The 25,518-nt window shown below is 40.7% G+C and overlaps 15 non-coding genes across 15 annotated transcripts; 11 read left to right on the top strand and 4 right to left on the bottom strand.

Moving 5' to 3' along the window:
- Nucleotides 1-643: 643 nt before the first annotated feature.
- On the bottom strand, nucleotides 644-808 carry LOC115161723 (U1 spliceosomal RNA). The gene has a single exon (XR_003869413.1). It is a non-coding gene; the product is annotated as a U1 spliceosomal RNA (small nuclear RNA).
- An 828-nt stretch (nucleotides 809-1,636) lies between these two features.
- Nucleotides 1,637-1,755, bottom strand: LOC115161570 (5S ribosomal RNA). The gene has a single exon (XR_003869292.1). It is a non-coding gene; the product is annotated as a 5S ribosomal RNA (ribosomal RNA).
- Nucleotides 1,756-3,871: 2,116 nt separating this feature from the next.
- Nucleotides 3,872-4,035, bottom strand: LOC115161721 (U1 spliceosomal RNA). The gene has a single exon (XR_003869411.1). It is a non-coding gene; the product is annotated as a U1 spliceosomal RNA (small nuclear RNA).
- Nucleotides 4,036-4,868: 833 nt separating this feature from the next.
- On the bottom strand, nucleotides 4,869-4,987 carry LOC115161559 (5S ribosomal RNA). Its single transcript, XR_003869289.1, has one exon. It is a non-coding gene; the product is annotated as a 5S ribosomal RNA (ribosomal RNA).
- A 1,499-nt stretch (nucleotides 4,988-6,486) lies between these two features.
- Nucleotides 6,487-6,605, top strand: LOC115161548 (5S ribosomal RNA). Its single transcript, XR_003869288.1, has one exon. It is a non-coding gene; the product is annotated as a 5S ribosomal RNA (ribosomal RNA).
- Nucleotides 6,606-7,447: 842 nt separating this feature from the next.
- Nucleotides 7,448-7,611, top strand: LOC115161712 (U1 spliceosomal RNA). Its single transcript, XR_003869402.1, has one exon. It is a non-coding gene; the product is annotated as a U1 spliceosomal RNA (small nuclear RNA).
- Nucleotides 7,612-9,729: 2,118 nt separating this feature from the next.
- LOC115161732 (5S ribosomal RNA) lies at nucleotides 9,730-9,848 on the top strand. Its single transcript, XR_003869421.1, has one exon. It is a non-coding gene; the product is annotated as a 5S ribosomal RNA (ribosomal RNA).
- An 812-nt stretch (nucleotides 9,849-10,660) lies between these two features.
- LOC115161711 (U1 spliceosomal RNA) lies at nucleotides 10,661-10,824 on the top strand. The gene has a single exon (XR_003869401.1). It is a non-coding gene; the product is annotated as a U1 spliceosomal RNA (small nuclear RNA).
- Nucleotides 10,825-12,942: 2,118 nt separating this feature from the next.
- LOC115161720 (5S ribosomal RNA) lies at nucleotides 12,943-13,061 on the top strand. The gene has a single exon (XR_003869410.1). It is a non-coding gene; the product is annotated as a 5S ribosomal RNA (ribosomal RNA).
- An 812-nt stretch (nucleotides 13,062-13,873) lies between these two features.
- Nucleotides 13,874-14,037, top strand: LOC115161710 (U1 spliceosomal RNA). The gene has a single exon (XR_003869400.1). It is a non-coding gene; the product is annotated as a U1 spliceosomal RNA (small nuclear RNA).
- Nucleotides 14,038-16,146: 2,109 nt separating this feature from the next.
- On the top strand, nucleotides 16,147-16,265 carry LOC115161709 (5S ribosomal RNA). Its single transcript, XR_003869399.1, has one exon. It is a non-coding gene; the product is annotated as a 5S ribosomal RNA (ribosomal RNA).
- An 812-nt stretch (nucleotides 16,266-17,077) lies between these two features.
- On the top strand, nucleotides 17,078-17,241 carry LOC115161708 (U1 spliceosomal RNA). Its single transcript, XR_003869398.1, has one exon. It is a non-coding gene; the product is annotated as a U1 spliceosomal RNA (small nuclear RNA).
- Nucleotides 17,242-19,350: 2,109 nt separating this feature from the next.
- LOC115161654 (5S ribosomal RNA) lies at nucleotides 19,351-19,469 on the top strand. Its single transcript, XR_003869351.1, has one exon. It is a non-coding gene; the product is annotated as a 5S ribosomal RNA (ribosomal RNA).
- Nucleotides 19,470-20,281: 812 nt separating this feature from the next.
- On the top strand, nucleotides 20,282-20,445 carry LOC115161707 (U1 spliceosomal RNA). Its single transcript, XR_003869397.1, has one exon. It is a non-coding gene; the product is annotated as a U1 spliceosomal RNA (small nuclear RNA).
- Nucleotides 20,446-22,563: 2,118 nt separating this feature from the next.
- On the top strand, nucleotides 22,564-22,682 carry LOC115161542 (5S ribosomal RNA). The gene has a single exon (XR_003869286.1). It is a non-coding gene; the product is annotated as a 5S ribosomal RNA (ribosomal RNA).
- Nucleotides 22,683-25,518: the final 2,836 nt, after the last annotated feature.

The raw sequence follows: 25,518 nt of genomic DNA, 5'->3' as shown, positions 1-25,518 counted from the left end.
GAGTACTGTATCTATAATTCTTAAAATAATTGTTCTGTTTTTTGTGAACGTTTATCGTGAGTAATTTAGTAAATTCACCGGAAGTTTTTGCGGTGGGTATGCTAGTTCTGAACGTCACATGCTAATGTAAAAAGCTGTTTTTTGATATATGAACTTGATTGAACAAAACATGCATGTATAACATAATGTCCTAGGATTGTCATCTGATGAAGATCATCAAAGGTTAGTGCTGCATTTAGCTGTGGTTTGAGTTTATGTGACATTATATGCTAGCTTGAAAAATGGGTGTCTGATTATTTCTGGCTGGGTACTCTGCTGACATAATGTAATGTTTTGCTTTCGTTGTAAAGCCTTTTTGAAATCGGACAGTGTGGTTAGATGAACGAGAGTCTTGTCTTTAAAATGGTGTAAAATAGTGATATGTTTGAAAAATTGAAGTAATAGCATTTCTAAGGTATTTGAATAAGGCGCCACGGGATTCCACTGGCTGTTGAGTAGGTGGGACGATTTCGTCCCACCTACCCTAGAGAGGCTAAGCGTAATTTCACAATTGATTTCAAAGATGTCCACAAGCACGGTCAGTTGACTCACATCATCCTGACGCCTGTCGGCAAGCCACAGTTCTATCATTAAACAAAGAAATCAGGGGAGAGCGCGAACGCAGTCCCCCACTACCATAAATTATGCAATCGAGATTTCCACATTTGAGAAATTCGCAGGGGTTCAGCACAGCCGGAGTGCAATGGCTGAGCCTCGCCCTGGGTGAACCGCCTTCTTGATCACGGTATCTCCCTTGCCAGGTAAGTATGATTTATAAATATTGGTGGAGGGCAACTCTTTCCAATGCCAACATTTTTGGCTGACGGTAACTACTTTGTGTTCTTGATAATATCACGTCACATCGACCGGCGTTAAATGCCGTTTTAGGAATGCACTTGCAGACAGAGTGGTGAAAAAGTAGTTTATTTTGTTTACCAGATTATATCAGTGAACCACTACATTCCCATCATGCCAACACTGTAGAAAAAATCCCCAATTACTTTTTAATATCTTATTAACCTGTCTGATATCACAAATGTATGCGATATGACGAAATACAATCACGTTCAGGACACACACACACACACACACACACACACAGAGAGAGAGAGAGACAAATGCATGAAACCAATTGATTTATTATCAATAACATCTCACATTCTTTTGTGCTTTGATTTACTCCATAAAGAAGGGTTCTTAATTCCACCATAGGAAAACACAGGGCCACCAGACACCAGTCCAGTTTCCAGTCAGCAGCATTATTTCCTTTGATGATTTGAACAGGGCGAGGGAGCACAAAGCACACACAGCTGCATTCAGTAACAATATTGTTATTTGTCTTCTAATAAAGGAAGTATGTATGCTCCCTGACAACACAAAGAACTTTGATCGTATTAAACGGGCAGGGGAGGCTAACCCATAGAAGCTGCATTTAGTATGGGGGCAAAAAAATGTATGAAATGTATGGATAAGAGTGTCTGCTAAAAAGGAGTAGTAAATGTAAAAAGAAAGAAATGTAGTGAATTCAGCATGAAATGCTCACTACAAGGCAGTGTTGCTGATGAAATGATGCAAGAGCACCCCCTAGTGGAGAAAAAGCTTACAGCACCTGGTATTCCCAGGCGGTCTCCCATCCAAGTACTAACCAGGCCCGACCCTGCTTAGCTTCCGAGATCAGACGAGATCGGGCGTATTCAGGCTGGTATGGCCGTAAGCCGTTAGACTAACTCATGGTACAGCATATAAAGTCAAAGTGAGTGTGATAAACAGACATCGCGTTTTCACCAATTACATAAGCAGCTTGAACTTTGGCTCACTCAAAAACTGCAACTAATTACATATACTGTAGCCATCACTTTTTAGCACACATAGTTGGATGAAACACAAACTAACCTTGCTAACATTTCAAAGCAAGGGCATATTTTACACACAGCCTTGTGGGAAAAAACGGACAAATACAATCAATTCGGACAAATACATCATTAGCAACACTTTCCCATGCAGCTATCCTACTAGCCAGAATAAATACACAAAAGTTATGAATGTACAAAACCTATTACATTGCTCTGTGCTAAGGAGGAGCGCATGTAAGGACAATTTCATATTGTAAGCGCATGGGGCGCGCGTATGACACATCATGACGGGTAGGGGTCCAGAGCGGCTTCCCAACTATCTCTTGATTGAAGTACCAGTGTGGCATAAATACCATGCTGCATTTCGCAACATGATGTTTCCACAAAATGCCAACCATGTTTTGCTACAAACAGATGTTTCCCACCTTTTGATTAACCTGTTGGGGGTAGGGGGCAGTATTTGCACGGCCGGATAAAAAACGTACCCGATTCAATCTGGTTATTACTTCTGCCCAGAAACTAGAATATGCATATAATTATTGGCTTTGGATAGAAAACACCCTAAAATTTCTAAAACTGTTTGAATGGTGTCTGTGAGTATATAACAGAACTCATATGGCAGGCAAAAACCTGAGAAGATTCCTTACAGGAAGTGGCCTGTCTGACAATTTCTTGGGCTTCTTCACTCTCTTTATTGAAAACTGAGGATCTCTGCTGTAACGTGACACTTCCTACGGCTCCCATAGGCTCTCAGACGGCGGGAAAAAAGCTGAATGATGTCTTTGATGAATGATGTCCCTGCCTGAAAAACATTAGCGCCTTTGGTAAGTGGTTGATCACAGTATAATGAGACTGAGGCGCGTGCACGAGGCGACCCCATGTTTTTATTTTCTCTGTCTTTGAACTAAAACAGGGTTTCCCTGGTTGGAATATTATCGCTTTTTTACGAGAAAAATGGCATAAAAATTGATTTTAAACAGCTTCGAAGTACGGTAATGGAATATTTAGATTTTTTTTTGTCACGAAACGCGTCGGGCGCGTCACCCTTCGGATAGTGTCTGAACGCACGAACAAAACAGAGGATATTTGAACATAACTATGGATTATTTTGAACCAAACCAACATTTGTTATTGAAGTAGAAGTCCTGGGAGTGCATTCTTACGAAGAACAGCAAAGGTAATCAAATTTTTCTTATAGTAAATCTGACTTTGGTGAGGGCTAAACTTGGTGGGTGTCTAAATAGCTAGCCCGTGATGGCTGGGCTATCTACTCAGAATATTGCAAAATGTGCTTTCACCGAAAAGCTATTGTAAAATCGGACATAGCGATTGCATAAAGGAGTACTGTATCTATAATCTTAAAATAATTGTTCTGTTTTTTGTGAACGTTTATCGTGAGTAATTTAGTAAATTCACCGGAAGTTTTTGCGGTGGGTATGCTAGTTCTGAACGTCACATGCTAATGTTAAAAAGCTGTTTTTTGATATATGAACTTGATTGAACAAACATGCATGTATAACATAATGTCCTAGGATTGTCATCTGATGAAGATCATCAAAGGTTAGTGCTGCATTTAGCTGTGGTTTGAGTTTATGTGACATTATATGCTAGCTTGAAAAATGGGTGTCTGATTATTTCTGGCTGGGTACTCTGCTGACATAATGTAATGTTTTGCTTCGTTGTAAAGCCTTTTTGAAATCGGACAGTGTGGTTAGATGAACGAGAGTCTTGTCTTTAAAATGGTTGTAAAATAGTGATATGTTTGAAAAATTGAAGTAATAGCATTTCTAAGGTATTTGAATAAGGCGCCACGGGATTCCACTGGCTGTTGAGTAGGTGGGACGATTTCGTCCCACCTACCCTAGAGAGGCTAAGCGTAATTTCACAATTGATTTCAAAGATGTCCACAAGCACGGTCAGTTGACTCACATCATCCTGACGCCTGTCGGCAAGCCACAGTTCTATCATTAACAAGAAATCAGGGGAGAGCGCGAACGCAGTCCCCCACTACCATAAATTATGCAATCGAGATTTCCACATTTGAGAAATTCGCAGGGGTCAGCACAGCCGGAGTGCAATGGCTGAGCCTCGCCCTGGGTGAACCGCCTTCTTGATCACGATATCTCCCTTGCCAGGTAAGTATGATTTATAAATATCGGTGGAGGGCAACTCTTTCCAATGCCAACATTTTTGGCAGCGGTAACTACTTTGTGTTCTGATAATATCACGTCACATCGACCGGCGTTAATGCCGTTTAGGAATGCACTTGCAGACAGAGTGGTGAAAAAGTAGTTTATTTTGTTTACCAGATTATATCAGTGAACCACTACATTCCCATCATGCAACACTGTAGAAAAATCACCAATTACTTTTTAATATCTTATTAACCTGTCTGATATCACAAATGTATGCGATATGACGAAATACAATCACGTTCAGACACACACACACACACACACACACACACACACACACACAGAGAGAGAGAGAGAGAGACAAATGCATGAAACCAATTGATTTATTATCAATAACATCTCACATTCTTTTGTGCTTTTGATTTACTCCATAAAAGAAGGGTTCTAATTCCACCATGGAAAACACAGGGCCACCAGACACCAGTCCAGTTCCAGTCAGCAGCATTATTTCCTTTGATGATTTGAACAGGGCGAGGGAGCACAAAGCACACACAAGCTGCATTCAGTAACAATATTGTTATTTGTCTTCTAAATAAAGGAAGTATGTATGCTCCCTGACAACACAAAGAACTTTGATCGTATTAAACGGGCAGGGGAGGCTAACCCATAGAAGCTGCATTTAGTATGGGGGGAAAAAATGTATGAAATGTATGGATAAGAGTGTCTGCTAAAAAGGAGTAAAATGTAAAAAGAAAGAAATGTAGTGAATTCAGCATGAAATGCTCACTACAAGGCAGTGTTGCTGATGAAATGATGCAAGAGCACCCCCTAGTGGAGAAAAAGCTTACAGCACCTGGTATTCCCAGGCGGTCTCCCATCCAAGTACTAACCAGGCCCGACCCTGCTTAGCTTCCGAGATCAGACGAGATCGGGCGTATTCAGGCTGGTATGGCCGTAAGCCGTCAGACTAACTCATGGTACAGCATATAAAGTCAAAGTGAGTGTGATAAACAGACATCGCGTTTTCACCAATTACATAAGCAGCTTGAACTTTGGCTCACTCAAAAACTGCAACTAATTACATATACTGTAGCCATCACTTTTTAGCACACATAGTTGGATGAAACACAAACTAACCTTGCTAACATTTCAAAGCAATGGCATATTTTACACACAGCCTTGTGGGAAAAAACGGACAAATACAATCAATTCGGACAAATACATCATTAGCAACACTTTCCCATGCAGCTATCCTACTAGCCAGAATAAATACACAAAAGTTATGAATGTACAAAACCTATTACATTGCTCTGTGCTAAGGAGGAGCGCATGTAAGGACAATTTCATATTGTAAGCGCATGGGGTGCGCGTATGACACATCATGACGGGTAGGGATCCAGAGCGGCTTCCCAACTATCACTTGATTGAAGTACCAGTGTGGCATAAATACCATGCTGCATTTCGCAACATGATGTTTCCACAAAATGCCAACCATGTTTTGCTACAAACAGATGTTTCCCACCTTTTGATTAACCTGTTGGGGGTAGGGGGCAGTATTTGCACGGCCGGATAAAAAACGTACCCGATTCAATCTGGTTATTACTACTGCCCAGAAACTAGAATATGCATATAATTATTGGCTTTGGATAGAAAACACCCTAAAATTTCTAAAACTGTTTGAATGGTGTCTGTGAGTATATAACAGAACTCATATGGCAGGCAAAAACCTGAGAAGATTCCTTACAGGAAGTGGCCTGTCTGACAATTTCTTGGGCTTCTTCACTCTCTTTATTGAAAACTGAGGATCTCTGCTGTAACGTGACACTTCCTACGGCTCCCATAGGCTCTCAGAAGGCGGGAAAAAGCTGAATGATGTCTTTGATGAATGATGTCCCTGCCTGAAAAACATTAGCGCCTTTGGTAAGTGGTTGATCACAGTATAATGAGACTGAGGCGCGTGCACGAGGCGACCCCATGTTTTTATTTTCTCTGTCTTTGAACTAAAACAGGGTTTCCCTGGTTGGAATATTACCCGTCATGATGTGTCATACGCGCGCCCCATGCGCTTACAATATGAAATTGTCCTTACATGCGCTCCTCCTTAGCACAGAGCAATGTAATAGGTTTTGTACATTCATAACTTTGTGTATTTATTCTGGCTAGTAGGATAGCTGCATGGGAAAGTGTTGCTAATGATGTATTTGTCCGAATTGATTGTATTTGTCCGTTTTTTCCCACAAGGCTGTGTGTAAAATATGCCATTGCTTTGAAATGTTAGCAAGGTTAGTTTGTGTTTCATCCAACTATGTGTGCTAAAAAGTGATGGCTACAGTATATGTAATTAGTTGCAGTTTTTGAGTGAGCCAAAGTTCAAGCTGCTTATGTAATTGGTGAAAACGCGATGTCTGTTTATCACACTCACTTTGACTTTATATGCTGTACCATGAGTTAGTCTGACGGCTTACGGCCATACCAGCCTGAATACGCCCGATCTCGTCTGATCTCGGAAGCTAAGCAGGGTCGGGCCTGGTTAGTACTTGGATGGGAGACCGCCTGGGAATACCAGGTGCTGTAAGCTTTTTCTCCACTAGGGGGTGCTCTTGCATCATTTCATCAGCAACACTGCCTTGTAGTGAGCATTTCATGCTGAATTCACTACATTTCTTTCTTTTTACATTTTACTCCTTTTTAGCAGACACTCTTATCCATACATTTCATACATTTTTTCCCCCCATACTAAATGCAGCTTCTATGGGTTAGCCTCCCCTGCCCGTTTAATACGATCAAAGTTCTTTGTGTTGTCAGGGAGCATACATACTTCCTTTATTTAGAAGACAAATAACAATATTGTTACTGAATGCAGCTTGTGTGTGCTTTGTGCTCCCTCGCCCTGTTCAAATCATCAAAGGAAATAATGCTGCTGACTGGAACTGGACTGGTGTCTGGTGGCCCTGTGTTTTCCATGGTGGAATTAGAACCCTTCTTTTATGGAGTAAATCAAAAGCACAAAAGAATGTGAGATGTTATTGATAATAAATCAATTGGTTTCATGCATTTGTCTCTCTCTCTCTCTCTCTGTGTGTGTGTGTGTGTGTGTGTGTGTGTGTGTGTGTGTGTGTGTCTGAACGTGATTGTATTTCGTCATATCGCATACATTTGTGATATCAGACAGGTTAATAAGATATTAAAAAGTAATTGGGGATTTTTTCTACAGTGTTGCATGATGGGAATGTAGTGGTTCACTGATATAATCTGGTAAACAAAATAAACTACTTTTTCACCACTCTGTCTGCAAGTGCATTCCTAAACGGCATTTAACGCCGGTCGATGTGACGTGATATTATCAGAACACAAAGTAGTTACCGTCAGCCAAAAATGTTGGCATTGGAAAGAGTTGCCCTCCACCAATATTTATAAATCATACTTACCTGGCAAGGGAGATACCGTGATCAAGAAGGCGGTTCACCCAGGGCGAGGCTCAGCCATTGCACTCCGGCTGTGCTGACCCCTGCGAATTTCTCAAATGTGGAAATCTCGATTGCATAATTTATGGTAGTGGGGGACTGCGTTCGCGCTCTCCCCTGATTTCTTGTTTAATGATAGAACTGTGGCTTGCCGACAGGCGTCAGGATGATGTGAGTCAACTGACCGTGCTTGTGGACATCTTTGAAATCAATTGTGAAATTACGCTTAGCCTCTCTAGGGTAGGTGGGACGAAATCGTCCCACCTACTCAACAGCCAGTGGAATCCCGTGGCGCCTTATTCAAATACCTTAGAAATGCTATTACTTCAATTTTTCAAACATATCACTATTTTACACCATTTTAAAGACAAGACTCTCGTTCATCTAACCACACTGTCCGATTTCAAAAAGGCTTTACAACGAAAGCAAAACATTACATTATGTCAGCAGAGTACCCAGCCAGAAATAATCAGACACCCATTTTTCAAGCTAGCATATAATGTCACATAAACTCAAACCACAGCTAAATGCAGCACTAACCTTTGATGATCTTCATCAGATGACAATCCTAGGACATTATGTTATACATGCATGTTTTGTTCAATCAAGTTCATATATCAAAAAACAGCTTTTTACATTAGCATGTGACGTTCAGAACTAGCATACCCACCGCAAAAACTTCCGGTGAATTTACTAAATTACTCACGATAAACGTTCACAAAAAACAGAACAATTATTTTAAGAATTATAGATACAGTACTCCTTTATGCAATCGCTATGTCCGATTTTACAATAGCTTTTCGGTGAAAGCACATTTTGCAATATTCTGAGTAGATAGCCCAGCCATCACGGGCTAGCTATTTAGACACCCACCAAGTTTAGCCCTCACCAAAGTCAGATTTACTATAAGAAAAATTTGATTACCTTTGCTGTTCTTCGTAAGAATGCACTCCCAGGACTTCTACTTCAATAACAAATGTTGGTTTGGTTCAAAATAATCCATAGTTATGTTCAAATATCCTCTGTTTTGTTCGTGCGTTCAAGACACTATCCGAAGGGTGACGCGCCCGACGCGTTTCGTGACAAAAAAAATCTAAATGTTCCATTACCGTACTTCGAAGCGGTTTAAAATCAATTTTTATGCCATTTTTCTCGTAAAAAAAGCGATAATATTCCAACCAGGGAAACCCTGTTTTAGTTCAAAGACAGAGAAAATAAAAACATGGGGTCGCCTCGTGCACGCGCCTCAGTCTCATTATACTGTGATCAACCACTTACCAAAGGCGCTAATGTTTTTCAGGCAGGGACATCATTCATCAAAGACATCATTCAGCTTTTTCCCGCCTTCTGAGAGCCTATGGGAGCCGTAGGAAGTGTCACGTTACAGCAGAGATCCTCAGTTTTCAATAAAGAGAGTGAAGAAGCCCAAGAAATTGTCAGACAGGCCACTTCCTGTAAGGAATCTTCTCAGGTTTTTGCCTGCCATATGAGTTCTGTTATATACTCACAGACACCATTCAAACAGTTTTAGAAATTTTAGGGTGTTTTCTATCCAAAGCCAATAATTATATGCATATTCTAGTTTCTGGGCAGTAGTAATAACCAGATTGAATCGGGTACGTTTTTTATCCGGCCGTGCAAATACTGCCCCCTACCCCCAACAGGTTAATCAAAAGGTGGGAAACATCTGTTTGTAGCAAAACATGGTTGGCATTTTGTGGAAACATCATGTTGCGAAATGCAGCATGGTATTTATGCCACACTGGTACTTCAATCAAGTGATAGTTGGGAAGCCGCTCTGGATCCCTACCCGTCATGATGTGTCATACGCGCACCCCATGCGCTTACAATATGAAATTGTCCTTACATGCGCTCCTCCTTAGCACAGAGCAATGTAATAGGTTTTGTACATTCATAACTTTTGTGTATTTATTCTGGCTAGTAGGATAGCTGCATGGGAAAGTGTTGCTAATGATGTATTTGTCCGAATTGATTGTATTTGTCCGTTTTTTCCCACAAGGCTGTGTGTAAAATATGCCATTGCTTTGAAATGTTAGCAAGGTTAGTTTGTGTTTCATCCAACTATGTGTGCTAAAAAGTGATGGCTACAGTATATGTAATTAGTTGCAGTTTTTGAGTGAGCCAAAGTTCAAGCTGCTTATGTAATTGGTGAAAACGCGATGTCTGTTTATCACACTCACTTTGACTTTATATGCTGTACCATGAGTTAGTCTGACGGCTTACGGCCATACCAGCCTGAATACGCCCGATCTCGTCTGATCTCGGAAGCTAAGCAGGGTCGGGCCTGGTTAGTACTTGGATGGGAGACCGCCTGGGAATACCAGGTGCTGTAAGCTTTTTCTCCACTAGGGGGTGCTCTTGCATCATTTCATCAGCAACACTGCCTTGTAGTGAGCATTTCATGCTGAATTCACTACATTTCTTTCTTTTTACATTTTACTCCTTTTTAGCAGACACTCTTATCCATACATTTCATACATTTTTTCCCCCCATACTAAATGCAGCTTCTATGGGTTAGCCTCCCCTGCCCGTTTAATACGATCAAAGTTCTTTGTGTTGTCAGGGAGCATACATACTTCCTTTATTTAGAAGACAAATAACAATATTGTTACTGAATGCAGCTTGTGTGTGCTTTGTGCTCCCTCGCCCTGTTCAAATCATCAAAGGAAATAATGCTGCTGACTGGAACTGGACTGGTGTCTGGTGGCCCTGTGTTTTCCATGGTGGAATTAGAACCCTTCTTTTATGGAGTAAATCAAAAGCACAAAAGAATGTGAGATGTTATTGATAATAAATCAATTGGTTTCATGCATTTGTCTCTCTCTCTCTGTGTGTGTGTGTGTGTGTGTCTGAACGTGATTGTATTTCGTCATATCGCATACATTTGTGATATCAGACAGGTTAATAAGATATTAAAAAGTAATTGGGGATTTTTTCTACAGTGTTGCATGATGGGAATGTAGTGGTTCACTGATATAATCTGGTAAACAAAATAAACTACTTTTTCACCACTCTGTCTGCAAGTGCATTCCTAAACGGCATTTAACGCCGGTCGATGTGACGTGATATTATCAGAACACAAAGTAGTTACCGTCAGCCAAAAATGTTGGCATTGGAAAGAGTTGCCCTCCACCAATATTTATAAATCATACTTACCTGGCAAGGGAGATACCGTGATCAAGAAGGCGGTTCACCCAGGGCGAGGCTCAGCCATTGCACTCCGGCTGTGCTGACCCCTGCGAATTTCTCAAATGTGGAAATCTCGATTGCATAATTTATGGTAGTGGGGGACTGCGTTCGCGCTCTCCCCTGATTTCTTGTTTAATGATAGAACTGTGGCTTGCCGACAGGCGTCAGGATGATGTGAGTCAACTGACCGTGCTTGTGGACATCTTTGAAATCAATTGTGAAATTACGCTTAGCCTCTCTAGGGTAGGTGGGACGAAATCGTCCCACCTACTCAACAGCCAGTGGAATCCCGTGGCGCCTTATTCAAATACCTTAGAAATGCTATTACTTCAATTTTTCAAACATATCACTATTTTACACCATTTTAAAGACAAGACTCTCGTTCATCTAACCACACTGTCCGATTTCAAAAAGGCTTTACAACGAAAGCAAAACATTACATTATGTCAGCAGAGTACCCAGCCAGAAATAATCAGACACCCATTTTTCAAGCTAGCATATAATGTCACATAAACTCAAACCACAGCTAAATGCAGCACTAACCTTTGATGATCTTCATCAGATGACAATCCTAGGACATTATGTTATACATGCATGTTTTGTTCAATCAAGTTCATATATCAAAAAACAGCTTTTTACATTAGCATGTGACGTTCAGAACTAGCATACCCACCGCAAAAACTTCCGGTGAATTTACTAAATTACTCACGATAAACGTTCACAAAAAACAGAACAATTATTTTAAGAATTATAGATACAGTACTCCTTTATGCAATCGCTATGTCCGATTTTACAATAGCTTTTCGGTGAAAGCACATTTTGCAATATTCTGAGTAGATAGCCCAGCCATCACGGGCTAGCTATTTAGACACCCACCAAGTTTAGCCCTCACCAAAGTCAGATTTACTATAAGAAAAATTTGATTACCTTTGCTGTTCTTCGTAAGAATGCACTCCCAGGACTTCTACTTCAATAACAAATGTTGGTTTGGTTCAAAATAATCCATAGTTATGTTCAAATATCCTCTGTTTTGTTCGTGCGTTCAAGACACTATCCGAAGGGTGACGCGCCCGACGCGTTTCGTGACAAAAAAAATCTAAATATTCCATTACCGTACTTCGAAGCTGTTTAAAATCAATTTTTATGCCATTTTTCTCGTAAAAAAAGCGATAATATTCCAACCAGGGAAACCCTGTTTTAGTTCAAAGACAGAGAAAATAAAAACATGGGGTCGCCTCGTGCACGCGCCTCAGTCTCATTATACTGTGATCAACCACTTACCAAAGGCGCTAATGTTTTTCAGGCAGGGACATCATTCATCAAAGACATCATTCAGCTTTTTCCCGCCTTCTGAGAGCCTATGGGAGCCGTAGGAAGTGTCACGTTACAGCAGAGATCCTCAGTTTTCAATAAAGAGAGTGAAGAAGCCCAAGAAATTGTCAGACAGGCCACTTCCTGTAAGGAATCTTCTCAGGTTTTTGCCTGCCATATGAGTTCTGTTATATACTCACAGACACCATTCAAACAGTTTTAGAAATTTTAGGGTGTTTTCTATCCAAAGCCAATAATTATATGCATATTCTAGTTTCTGGGCAGTAGTAATAACCAGATTGAATCGGGTACGTTTTTTATCCGGCCGTGCAAATACTGCCCCCTACCCCCAACAGGTTAATCAAAAGGTGGGAAACATCTGTTTGTAGCAAAACATGGTTGGCATTTTGTGGAAACATCATGTTGCGAAATGCAGCATGGTATTTATGCCACACTGGTACTTCAATCAAGTGATAGTTGGGAAGCCGCTCTGGATCCCTACCCGTCATGATGTGTCATACGCGCGCCCCATGCGCTTACAATATGAAATTGTCCTTACATGCGCTCCTCCTTAGCACAGAGCAATGTAATAGGTTTTGTACATTCATAACTTTTGTGTATTTATTCTGGCTAGTAGGATAGCTGCATGGGAAAGTGTTGCTAATGATGTATTTGTCCGAATTGATTGTATTTGTCCGTTTTTTCCCACAAGGCTGTGTGTAAAATATGCCATTGCTTTGAAATGTTAGCAAGGTTAGTTTGTGTTTCATCCAACTATGTGTGCTAAAAAGTGATGGCTACAGTATATGTAATTAGTTGCAGTTTTTGAGTGAGCCAAAGTTCAAGCTGCTTATGTAATTGGTGAAAACGCGATGTCTGTTTATCACACTCACTTTGACTTTATATGCTGTACCATGAGTTAGTCTGACGGCTTACGGCCATACCAGCCTGAATACGCCCGATCTCGTCTGATCTCGGAAGCTAAGCAGGGTCGGGCCTGGTTAGTACTTGGATGGGAGACCGCCTGGGAATACCAGGTGCTGTAAGCTTTTTCTCCACTAGGGGGTGCTCTTGCATCATTTCATCAGCAACACTGCCTTGTAGTGAGCATTTCATGCTGAATTCACTACATTTCTTTCTTTTTACATTTTACTCCTTTTTAGCAGACACTCTTATCCATACATTTCATACATTTTTTCCCCCCATACTAAATGCAGCTTCTATGGGTTAGCCTCCCCTGCCCGTTTAATACGATCAAAGTTCTTTGTGTTGTCAGGGAGCATACATACTTCCTTTATTTAGAAGACAAATAACAATATTGTTACTGAATGCAGCTTGTGTGTGCTTTGTGCTCCCTCGCCCTGTTCAAATCATCAAAGGAAATAATGCTGCTGACTGGAACTGGACTGGTGTCTGGTGGCCCTGTGTTTTCCATGGTGGAATTAGAACCCTTCTTTTATGGAGTAAATCAAAAGCACAAAAGAATGTGAGATGTTATTGATAATAAATCAATTGGTTTCATGCATTTGTCTCTCTCTCTCTGTGTGTGTGTGTGTGTGTGTCTGAACGTGATTGTATTTCGTCATATCGCATACATTTGTGATATCAGACAGGTTAATAAGATATTAAAAAGTAATTGGGGATTTTTTCTACAGTGTTGCATGATGGGAATGTAGTGGTTCACTGATATAATCTGGTAAACAAAATAAACTACTTTTTCACCACTCTGTCTGCAAGTGCATTCCTAAACGGCATTTAACGCCGGTCGATGTGACGTGATATTATCAGAACACAAAGTAGTTACCGTCAGCCAAAAATGTTGGCATTGGAAAGAGTTGCCCTCCACCAATATTTATAAATCATACTTACCTGGCAAGGGAGATACCGTGATCAAGAAGGCGGTTCACCCAGGGCGAGGCTCAGCCATTGCACTCCGGCTGTGCTGACCCCTGCGAATTTCTCAAATGTGGAAATCTCGATTGCATAATTTATGGTAGTGGGGGACTGCGTTCGCGCTCTCCCCTGATTTCTTGTTTAATGATAGAACTGTGGCTTGCCGACAGGCGTCAGGATGATGTGAGTCAACTGACCGTGCTTGTGGACATCTTTGAAATCAATTGTGAAATTACGCTTAGCCTCTCTAGGGTAGGTGGGACCCACCTACTCAACAGCCAGTGGAATCCCGTGGCGCCTTATTCAAATACCTTAGAAATGCTATTACTTCAATTTTTCAAACATATCACTATTTTACACCATTTTAAAGACAAGACTCTCGTTCATCTAACCACACTGTCCGATTTCAAAAAGGCTTTACAACGAAAGCAAAACATTACATTATGTCAGCAGAGTACCCAGCCAGAAATAATCAGACACCCATTTTTCAAGCTAGCATATAATGTCACATAAACTCAAACCACAGCTAAATGCAGCACTAACCTTTGATGATCTTCATCAGATGACAATCCTAGGACATTATGTTATACATGCATGTTTTGTTCAATCAAGTTCATATATCAAAAAACAGCTTTTTACATTAGCATGTGACGTTCAGAACTAGCATACCCACCGCAAAAACTTCCGGTGAATTTACTAAATTACTCACGATAAACGTTCACAAAAAACAGAACAATTATTTTAAGAATTATAGATACAGTACTCCTTTATGCAATCGCTATGTCCGATTTTACAATAGCTTTTCGGTGAAAGCACATTTTGCAATATTCTGAGTAGATAGCCCAGCCATCACGGGCTAGCTATTTAGACACCCACCAAGTTTAGCCCTCACCAAAGTCAGATTTACTATAAGAAAAATTTGATTACCTTTGCTGTTCTTCGTAAGAATGCACTCCCAGGACTTCTACTTCAATAACAAATGTTGGTTTGGTTCAAAATAATCCATAGTTATGTTCAAATATCCTCTGTTTTGTTCGTGCGTTCAAGACACTATCCGAAGGGTGACGCGCCCGACGCGTTTCGTGACAAAAAAAATCTAAATATTCCATTACCGTACTTCGAAGCTGTTTAAAATCAATTTTTATGCCATTTTTCTCGTAAAAAAAGCGATAATATTCCAACCAGGGAAACCCTGTTTTAGTTCAAAGACAGAGAAAATAAAAACATGGGGTCGCCTCGTGCACGCGCCTCAGTCTCATTATACTGTGATCAACCACTTACCAAAGGCGCTAATGTTTTTCAGGCAGGGACATCATTCATCAAAGACATCATTCAGCTTTTTCCCGCCTTCTGAGAGCCTATGGGAGCCGTAGGAAGTGTCACGTTACAGCAGAGATCCTCAGTTTTCAATAAAGAGAGTGAAGAAGCCCAAGAAATTGTCAGACAGGCCACTTCCTGTAAGGAATCTTCTCAGGTTTTTGCCTGCCATATGAGTTCTGTTATATACTCACAGACACCATTCAAACAGTTTTAGAAATTTTAGGGTGTTTTCTATCCAAAGCCAATAATTATATGCATATTCTAGTTTCTGGGCAGAAGTAATAACCAGATTGAATCGGGTACGTTTTTTATCCGGCCGTGCAAATACTGCCCCCTACCCCCAACAGGTTAATCAAAAGGTGGGAAACATCTGTTTGTAGCAAAACATGGTTGGCATTTTGTGGAAACATCATGTTGCGAAATGCAGCATGGTATTTATGCCACACTGGTACTTCAATCAAGTGATAGTTGGGAAGCCGCTCTGGATCCCTACCCGTCATGATGTGTCATACGCGCGCCCCATGCGCTTACAATATGAAATTGTCCTTACATGCGCTCCTCCTTAGCACAGAGCAATGTAATAGGTTTTGTACATTCATAACTTTTGTGTATTTATTCTGGCTAGTAGGATAGCTGCATGGGAAAGTGTTGCTAATGATGTATTTGTCCGAATTGATTGTATTTGTCCGTTTTTTCCCACAAGGCTGTGTGTAAAATATGCCATTGCTTTGAAATGTTAGCAAGGTTAGTTTGTGTTTCATCCAACTATGTGTGCTAAAAAGTGATGGCTACAGTATATGTAATTAGTTGCAGTTTTTGAGTGAGCCAAAGTTCAAGCTGCTTATGTAATTGGTGAAAACGCGATGTCTGTTTATCACACTCACTTTGACTTTATATGCTGTACCATGAGTTAGTCTGACGGCTTACGGCCATACCAGCCTGAATACGCCCGATCTCGTCTGATCTCGGAAGCTAAGCAGGGTCGGGCCTGGTTAGTACTTGGATGGGAGACCGCCTGGGAATACCAGGTGCTGTAAGCTTTTTCTCCACTAGGGGGTGCTCTTGCATCATTTCATCAGCAACACTGCCTTGTAGTGAGCATTTCATGCTGAATTCACTACATTTCTTTCTTTTTACATTTTACTCCTTTTTAGCAGACACTCTTATCCATACATTTCATACATTTTTTCCCCCCATACTAAATGCAGCTTCTATGGGTTAGCCTCCCCTGCCCGTTTAATACGATCAAAGTTCTTTGTGTTGTCAGGGAGCATACATACTTCCTTTATTTAGAAGACAAATAACAATATTGTTACTGAATGCAGCTTGTGTGTGCTTTGTGCTCCCTCGCCCTGTTCAAATCATCAAAGGAAATAATGCTGCTGACTGGAACTGGACTGGTGTCTGGTGGCCCTGTGTTTTCCATGGTGGAATTAGAACCCTTCTTTTATGGAGTAAATCAAAAGCACAAAAGAATGTGAGATGTTATTGATAATAAATCAATTGGTTTCATGCATTTGTCTCTCTCTCTCTGTGTGTGTGTGTGTGTGTGTCTGAACGTGATTGTATTTCGTCATATCGCATACATTTGTGATATCAGACAGGTTAATAAGATATTAAAAAGTAATTGGGGATTTTTTCTACAGTGTTGCATGATGGGAATGTAGTGGTTCACTGATATAATCTGGTAAACAAAATAAACTACTTTTTCACCACTCTGTCTGCAAGTGCATTCCTAAACGGCATTTAACGCCGGTCGATGTGACGTGATATTATCAGAACACAAAGTAGTTACCGTCAGCCAAAAATGTTGGCATTGGAAAGAGTTGCCCTCCACCAATATTTATAAATCATACTTACCTGGCAAGGGAGATACCGTGATCAAGAAGGCGGTTCACCCAGGGCGAGGCTCAGCCATTGCACTCCGGCTGTGCTGACCCCTGCGAATTTCTCAAATGTGGAAATCTCGATTGCATAATTTATGGTAGTGGGGGACTGCGTTCGCGCTCTCCCCTGATTTCTTGTTTAATGATAGAACTGTGGCTTGCCGACAGGCGTCAGGATGATGTGAGTCAACTGACCGTGCTTGTGGACATCTTTGAAATCAATTGTGAAATTACGCTTAGCCTCTCTAGGGTAGGTGGGACCCACCTACTCAACAGCCAGTGGAATCCCGTGGCGCCTTATTCAAATACCTTAGAAATGCTATTACTTCAATTTTTCAAACATATCACTATTTTACACCATTTTAAAGACAAGACTCTCGTTCATCTAACCACACTGTCCGATTTCAAAAAGGCTTTACAACGAAAGCAAAACATTACATTATGTCAGCAGAGTACCCAGCCAGAAATAATCAGACACCCATTTTTCAAGCTAGCATATAATGTCACATAAACTCAAACCACAGCTAAATGCAGCACTAACCTTTGATGATCTTCATCAGATGACAATCCTAGGACATTATGTTATACATGCATGTTTTGTTCAATCAAGTTCATATATCAAAAAACAGCTTTTTACATTAGCATGTGACGTTCAGAACTAGCATACCCACCGCAAAAACTTCCGGTGAATTTACTAAATTACTCACGATAAACGTTCACAAAAAACAGAACAATTATTTTAAGAATTATAGATACAGTACTCCTTTATGCAATCGCTATGTCCGATTTTACAATAGCTTTTCGGTGAAAGCACATTTTGCAATATTCTGAGTAGATAGCCCAGCCATCACGGGCTAGCTATTTAGACACCCACCAAGTTTAGCCCTCACCAAAGTCAGATTTACTATAAGAAAAATTTGATTACCTTTGCTGTTCTTCGTAAGAATGCACTCCCAGGACTTCTACTTCAATAACAAATGTTGGTTTGGTTCAAAATAATCCATAGTTATGTTCAAATATCCTCTGTTTTGTTCGTGCGTTCAAGACACTATCCGAAGGGTGACGCGCCCGACGCGTTTCGTGACAAAAAAAATCTAAATATTCCATTACCGTACTTCGAAGCTGTTTAAAATCAATTTTTATGCCATTTTTCTCGTAAAAAAAGCGATAATATTCCAACCAGGGAAACCCTGTTTTAGTTCAAAGACAGAGAAAATAAAAACATGGGGTCGCCTCGTGCACGCGCCTCAGTCTCATTATACTGTGATCAACCACTTACCAAAGGCGCTAATGTTTTTCAGGCAGGGACATCATTCATCAAAGACATCATTCAGCTTTTTCCCGCCTTCTGAGAGCCTATGGGAGCCGTAGGAAGTGTCACGTTACAGCAGAGATCCTCAGTTTTCAATAAAGAGAGTGAAGAAGCCCAAGAAATTGTCAGACAGGCCACTTCCTGTAAGGAATCTTCTCAGGTTTTTGCCTGCCATATGAGTTCTGTTATATACTCACAGACACCATTCAAACAGTTTTAGAAATTTTAGGGTGTTTTCTATCCAAAGCCAATAATTATATGCATATTCTAGTTTCTGGGCAGAAGTAATAACCAGATTGAATCGGGTACGTTTTTTATCCGGCCGTGCAAATACTGCCCCCTACCCCCAACAGGTTAATCAAAAGGTGGGAAACATCTGTTTGTAGCAAAACATGGTTGGCATTTTGTGGAAACATCATGTTGCGAAATGCAGCATGGTATTTATGCCACACTGGTACTTCAATCAAGTGATAGTTGGGAAGCCGCTCTGGATCCCTACCCGTCATGATGTGTCATACGCGCGCCCCATGCGCTTACAATATGAAATTGTCCTTACATGCGCTCCTCCTTAGCACAGAGCAATGTAATAGGTTTTGTACATTCATAACTTTTGTGTATTTATTCTGGCTAGTAGGATAGCTGCATGGGAAAGTGTTGCTAATGATGTATTTGTCCGAATTGATTGTATTTGTCCGTTTTTTCCCACAAGGCTGTGTGTAAAATATGCCATTGCTTTGAAATGTTAGCAAGGTTAGTTTGTGTTTCATCCAACTATGTGTGCTAAAAAGTGATGGCTACAGTATATGTAATTAGTTGCAGTTTTTGAGTGAGCCAAAGTTCAAGCTGCTTATGTAATTGGTGAAAACGCGATGTCTGTTTATCACACTCACTTTGACTTTATATGCTGTACCATGAGTTAGTCTGACGGCTTACGGCCATACCAGCCTGAATACGCCCGATCTCGTCTGATCTCGGAAGCTAAGCAGGGTCGGGCCTGGTTAGTACTTGGATGGGAGACCGCCTGGGAATACCAGGTGCTGTAAGCTTTTTCTCCACTAGGGGGTGCTCTTGCATCATTTCATCAGCAACACTGCCTTGTAGTGAGCATTTCATGCTGAATTCACTACATTTCTTTCTTTTTACATTTTACTCCTTTTTAGCAGACACTCTTATCCATACATTTCATACATTTTTTCCCCCCATACTAAATGCAGCTTCTATGGGTTAGCCTCCCCTGCCCGTTTAATACGATCAAAGTTCTTTGTGTTGTCAGGGAGCATACATACTTCCTTTATTTAGAAGACAAATAACAATATTGTTACTGAATGCAGCTTGTGTGTGCTTTGTGCTCCCTCGCCCTGTTCAAATCATCAAAGGAAATAATGCTGCTGACTGGAACTGGACTGGTGTCTGGTGGCCCTGTGTTTTCCATGGTGGAATTAGAACCCTTCTTTTATGGAGTAAATCAAAAGCACAAAAGAATGTGAGATGTTATTGATAATAAATCAATTGGTTTCATGCATTTGTCTCTCTCTCTCTGTGTGTGTGTGTGTGTGTGTCTGAACGTGATTGTATTTCGTCATATCGCATACATTTGTGATATCAGACAGGTTAATAAGATATTAAAAAGTAATTGGGGATTTTTTCTACAGTGTTGCATGATGGGAATGTAGTGGTTCACTGATATAATCTGGTAAACAAAATAAACTACTTTTTCACCACTCTGTCTGCAAGTGCATTCCTAAACGGCATTTAACGCCGGTCGATGTGACGTGATATTATCAGAACACAAAGTAGTTACCGTCAGCCAAAAATGTTGGCATTGGAAAGAGTTGCCCTCCACCAATATTTATAAATCATACTTACCTGGCAAGGGAGATACCGTGATCAAGAAGGCGGTTCACCCAGGGCGAGGCTCAGCCATTGCACTCCGGCTGTGCTGACCCCTGCGAATTTCTCAAATGTGGAAATCTCGATTGCATAATTTATGGTAGTGGGGGACTGCGTTCGCGCTCTCCCCTGATTTCTTGTTTAATGATAGAACTGTGGCTTGCCGACAGGCGTCAGGATGATGTGAGTCAACTGACCGTGCTTGTGGACATCTTTGAAATCAATTGTGAAATTACGCTTAGCCTCTCTAGGGTAGGTGGGACGAAATCGTCCCACCTACTCAACAGCCAGTGGAATCCCGTGGCGCCTTATTCAAATACCTTAGAAATGCTATTACTTCAATTTTTCAAACATATCACTATTTTACACCATTTTAAAGACAAGACTCTCGTTCATCTAACCACACTGTCCGATTTCAAAAAGGCTTTACAACGAAAGCAAAACATTACATTATGTCAGCAGAGTACCCAGCCAGAAATAATCAGACACCCATTTTTCAAGCTAGCATATAATGTCACATAAACTCAAACCACAGCTAAATGCAGCACTAACCTTTGATGATCTTCATCAGATGACAATCCTAGGACATTATGTTATACATGCATGTTTTGTTCAATCAAGTTCATATATCAAAAAACAGCTTTTTACATTAGCATGTGACGTTCAGAACTAGCATACCCACCGCAAAAACTTCCGGTGAATTTACTAAATTACTCACGATAAACGTTCACAAAAAACAGAACAATTATTTTAAGAATTATAGATACAGTACTCCTTTATGCAATCGCTATGTCCGATTTTACAATAGCTTTTCGGTGAAAGCACATTTTGCAATATTCTGAGTAGATAGCCCAGCCATCACGGGCTAGCTATTTAGACACCCACCAAGTTTAGCCCTCACCAAAGTCAGATTTACTATAAGAAAAATTTGATTACCTTTGCTGTTCTTCGTAAGAATGCACTCCCAGGACTTCTACTTCAATAACAAATGTTGGTTTGGTTCAAAATAATCCATAGTTATGTTCAAATATCCTCTGTTTTGTTCGTGCGTTCAAGACACTATCCGAAGGGTGACGCGCCCGACGCGTTTCGTGACAAAAAAAATCTAAATATTCCATTACCGTACTTCGAAGCTGTTTAAAATCAATTTTTATTCCATTTTTCTCGTAAAAAAAGCGATAATATTCCAACCAGGGAAACCCTGTTTTAGTTCAAAGACAGAGAAAATAAAAACATGGGGTCGCCTCGTGCACGCGCCTCAGTCTCATTATACTGTGATCAACCACTTACCAAAGGCGCTAATGTTTTTCAGGCAGGGACATCATTCATCAAAGACATCATTCAGCTTTTTCCCGCCTTCTGAGAGCCTATGGGAGCCGTAGGAAGTGTCACGTTACAGCAGAGATCCTCAGTTTTCAATAAAGAGAGTGAAGAAGCCCAAGAAATTGTCAGACAGGCCACTTCCTGTAAGGAATCTTCTCAGGTTTTTGCCTGCCATATGAGTTCTGTTATATACTCACAGACACCATTCAAACAGTTTTAGAAATTTTAGGGTGTTTTCTATCCAAAGCCAATAATTATATGCATATTCTAGTTTCTGGGCAGAAGTAATAACCAGATTGAATCGGGTACGTTTTTTATCCGGCCGTGCAAATACTGCCCCCTACCCCCAACAGGTTAATCAAAAGGTGGGAAACATCTGTTTGTAGCAAAACATGGTTGGCATTTTGTGGAAACATCATGTTGCGAAATGCAGCATGGTATTTATGCCACACTGGTACTTCAATCAAGAGATAGTTGGGAAGCCGCTCTGGACCCCTACCCGTCATGATGTGTCATACGCGCGCCCCATGCGCTTACAATATGAAATTGTCCTTACATGCGCTCCTCCTTAGCACAGAGCAATGTAATAGGTTTTGTACATTCATAACTTTTGTGTATTTATTCTGGCTAGTAGGATAGCTGCATGGGAAAGTGTTGCTAATGATGTATTTGTCCGAATTGATTGTATTTGTCCGTTTTTTCCCACAAGGCTGTGTGTAAAATATGCCCTTGCTTTGAAATGTTAGCAAGGTTAGTTTGTGTTTCATCCAACTATGTGTGCTAAAAAGTGATGGCTACAGTATATGTAATTAGTTGCAGTTTTTGAGTGAGCCAAAGTTCAAGCTGCTTATGTAATTGGTGAAAACGCGATGTCTGTTTATCACACTCACTTTGACTTTATATGCTGTACCATGAGTTAGTCTGACGGCTTACGGCCATACCAGCCTGAATACGCCCGATCTCGTCTGATCTCGGAAGCTAAGCAGGGTCGGGCCTGGTTAGTACTTGGATGGGAGACCGCCTGGGAATACCAGGTGCTGTAAGCTTTTTCTCCACTAGGGGGTGCTCTTGCATCATTTCATCAGCAACACTGCCTTGTAGTGAGCATTTCATGCTGAATTCACTACATTTCTTTCTTTTTACATTTTACTCCTTTTTAGCAGACACTCTTACCCATACATTTCATACATGGTTTCCCTTGGTATTGACATGTTGAATACACTGAGCTGTCTGTTTGAACTACTGGAGCACAGCTTGAACACCCATGCATACCCCACAAGACATGCCACCATAGGTCTCTTCACAGTCCCCAAGTCCAGAACACACTATGGGAGGCGCACAGTACAACATTAGAGCCATGACTACATGGAACTCTATTCCACATTAAGAAACTGATGCAAGCAGTAAAATTAAATTGAAAAACAATATAAAAATACACCTTATGGAACAGCGAGGACAGTGAAGCAAGACAAACATAGACGGACACACACGATCACAGTGTGTTGTGAAATCTGTGAATGTATTATAATTTTTTTTAAATGGTATAAACTGCCTTAATTTTGCTAGACCCCAGGAAGAGAAGCTGCTGCCTTGGCAACAGATAATAGGTAATAAATACAAATACACATTTCGGGCTCTCTACATCCCTGCAGAGGTACACCTAGCCTGATCCAAAATCTGAAAGTGCTGCTTTAGTTAACTTCTCTGTGTGCTTTCAAGCACATACTGATCAGAGACCAGGCTATGGTTACCGTCCCGTATTCAAACCCTGTGGTTATCACATATCGAACACGTTATACATTCTTAATCACTTTATCAGAGCACCAGTTCTCACCCTGAGAGAATAACTGTGGATCCTGTTAGCTAATGTGGGTGTGTATTAGTATGGTTTACTTCCAAACAGAGTTATATCTGTGTTTGTCTGTGTGTCACTGCCCGAGTATGGTACTACATTGTAAGAGCAAAGCAATACTCCAGAATGTGAGGTATTGTCAACTTTCAATTTCCACTGACTTTTTTTTACTGTTGTATTAAAGTTTTTTGTTATACACACCAGAAGCCTTCTGTGTTTTAGTTTGCTGGTAAACAATGTTTGACATGCCTCCCAAATTCAGTTGAATCATGTCCATGTCTTGCAATCCTCCGCAACCAATTAAATGTCTTAGAATGCCATGGTAGAGACATGCGTGTCAGTATGTGTGAGTGTATAGAAGGAAGGGTCGCATTATAGAGTAAACAGGGGCCATACTGCGTTAATGCTTCAGCCAACAGCTACCAAAACAAGCCATCTGTCCTGTGACTTGGGCGACATTCAGGATTCCTAAACTGTTGGATGGATCCTTCAACAGTGCCGAGATGAGAGTTACGTCTTGTGTAATGATTGTCATCACAAGAACTACGTACACCTTTGAGACATACTTACAGACCAAGCAAAAAGAGGAACTACCTTTTCAACAACAAAATGGTTTACTTAAAGCATAATTATGTTTACATGCATAACTGCAAGTACAGTATAAACATTTGAGTTCTCAGCCTTACGCTACAAACAAGAAATCACACCTTAACACTGATCAAAGCTCATCTGCTCCTGACAAAAATAATATTGCACTTTTAAACGTCCTCACGCACAAGTCATCAAAATAATATTCACACACACACACACATATATATACATACACGTATATACAGTTGAAGTCGGAAGTTTACATACACTTAGGTTGGAGTCATTAAAACTCGTTTTTCAACCACCACAAATTTCTTGTTAACAAACTATAGTTTTGGCAAGTCGGTTAGGACTTCTACTTTGTGCATGACAAGTCATTTTTCCAACAATTGTTTACAGACACAGTGAAATAATCTGTCACAATTCCAGTAAGTCAGAAGTATACATACACTAAGTTGACTGTGCCTTTAAACAGCTTGGAAAATTACAGAAAATTATGTCATGGCTTTAGAAGCTTCTGATAGGCTGATTGACATCCTTTGATTCAATTGGAGGTGTACCTGTGGATGTGTTTCAAGGCCTACCTTCAAACTCAGTGCCTCTTTGCTTGGGAAAATCAAAAGAAATCAGCCAAGACCTCAGAAAAATATTGTAGACCTCCACAAGTTTGGTTCATCCTTTGGAGCAATTTCCAAATGCCTGAAGGTACCACGTTCATCTGTACAAACAATACTAGGCAAGTATAAACACAATGGGACCACGCAGCCGTCATACCGCTCAGGAAGGTGACGCGTTCTGTGTCCTAGAGATGAACATACTTTGGTGTGAAAAGTGCAAATAAATCCCAGAACAGCAAATGACCTTGTGAAGATGCTGGAGGAAACGAGTACAAAAGTATCTATATCCACAGTAAAACGAGTCCTATATCGACATAACCTGAAAGGCCGCTCACCAAGGAAGAAGCCACTGCTCCAAAACCGCCATAAAAAAGCCAGACTACGGGTTTGCAACTGCACATGGGGACAAAGATCGTACTTTTTGGAGAAATGTCCTCTGGTCTGATGAAACAAAAATAGAACTCTTTGGCCATAATGACCATCGTTATGTTCAGAGGAAAAAGGGGGAGGCTTGCAAGCCGAAGAACACCATCCCAACTGTGAAGCAGGGGGTGGCAGCATCATGTTGTGGGGGTACTTTGCTGCAGGAAGGACTGGTGCACTTCACAAAATAGATGGCATCATGAGGCAGGAAAAGTATGTGGATATATTGAAGCAACATCTCAAGACATCAGTCAGGATTAGGATTAGTCAAGCTTGGTCACAAATGGGTCTTCCAAATGGACAATGACCACAAGCATACTTCCAAAGTTGTGGCAAAATGGCTTAAGGACAACAAAGTCAAGGTATTGGAGTGGTCATCACAAAGTCCTGACCTCAATC

Source organism: Salmo trutta, chromosome 24, assembly GCF_901001165.1.
Source record: "Salmo trutta chromosome 24, fSalTru1.1, whole genome shotgun sequence".
NCBI lineage: Eukaryota > Metazoa > Chordata > Actinopteri > Salmoniformes > Salmonidae > Salmo > Salmo trutta.
The sequence above is the reverse complement of the archived record's forward strand: the minus strand, read 5'-3'. Positions and strand labels throughout refer to the sequence as shown.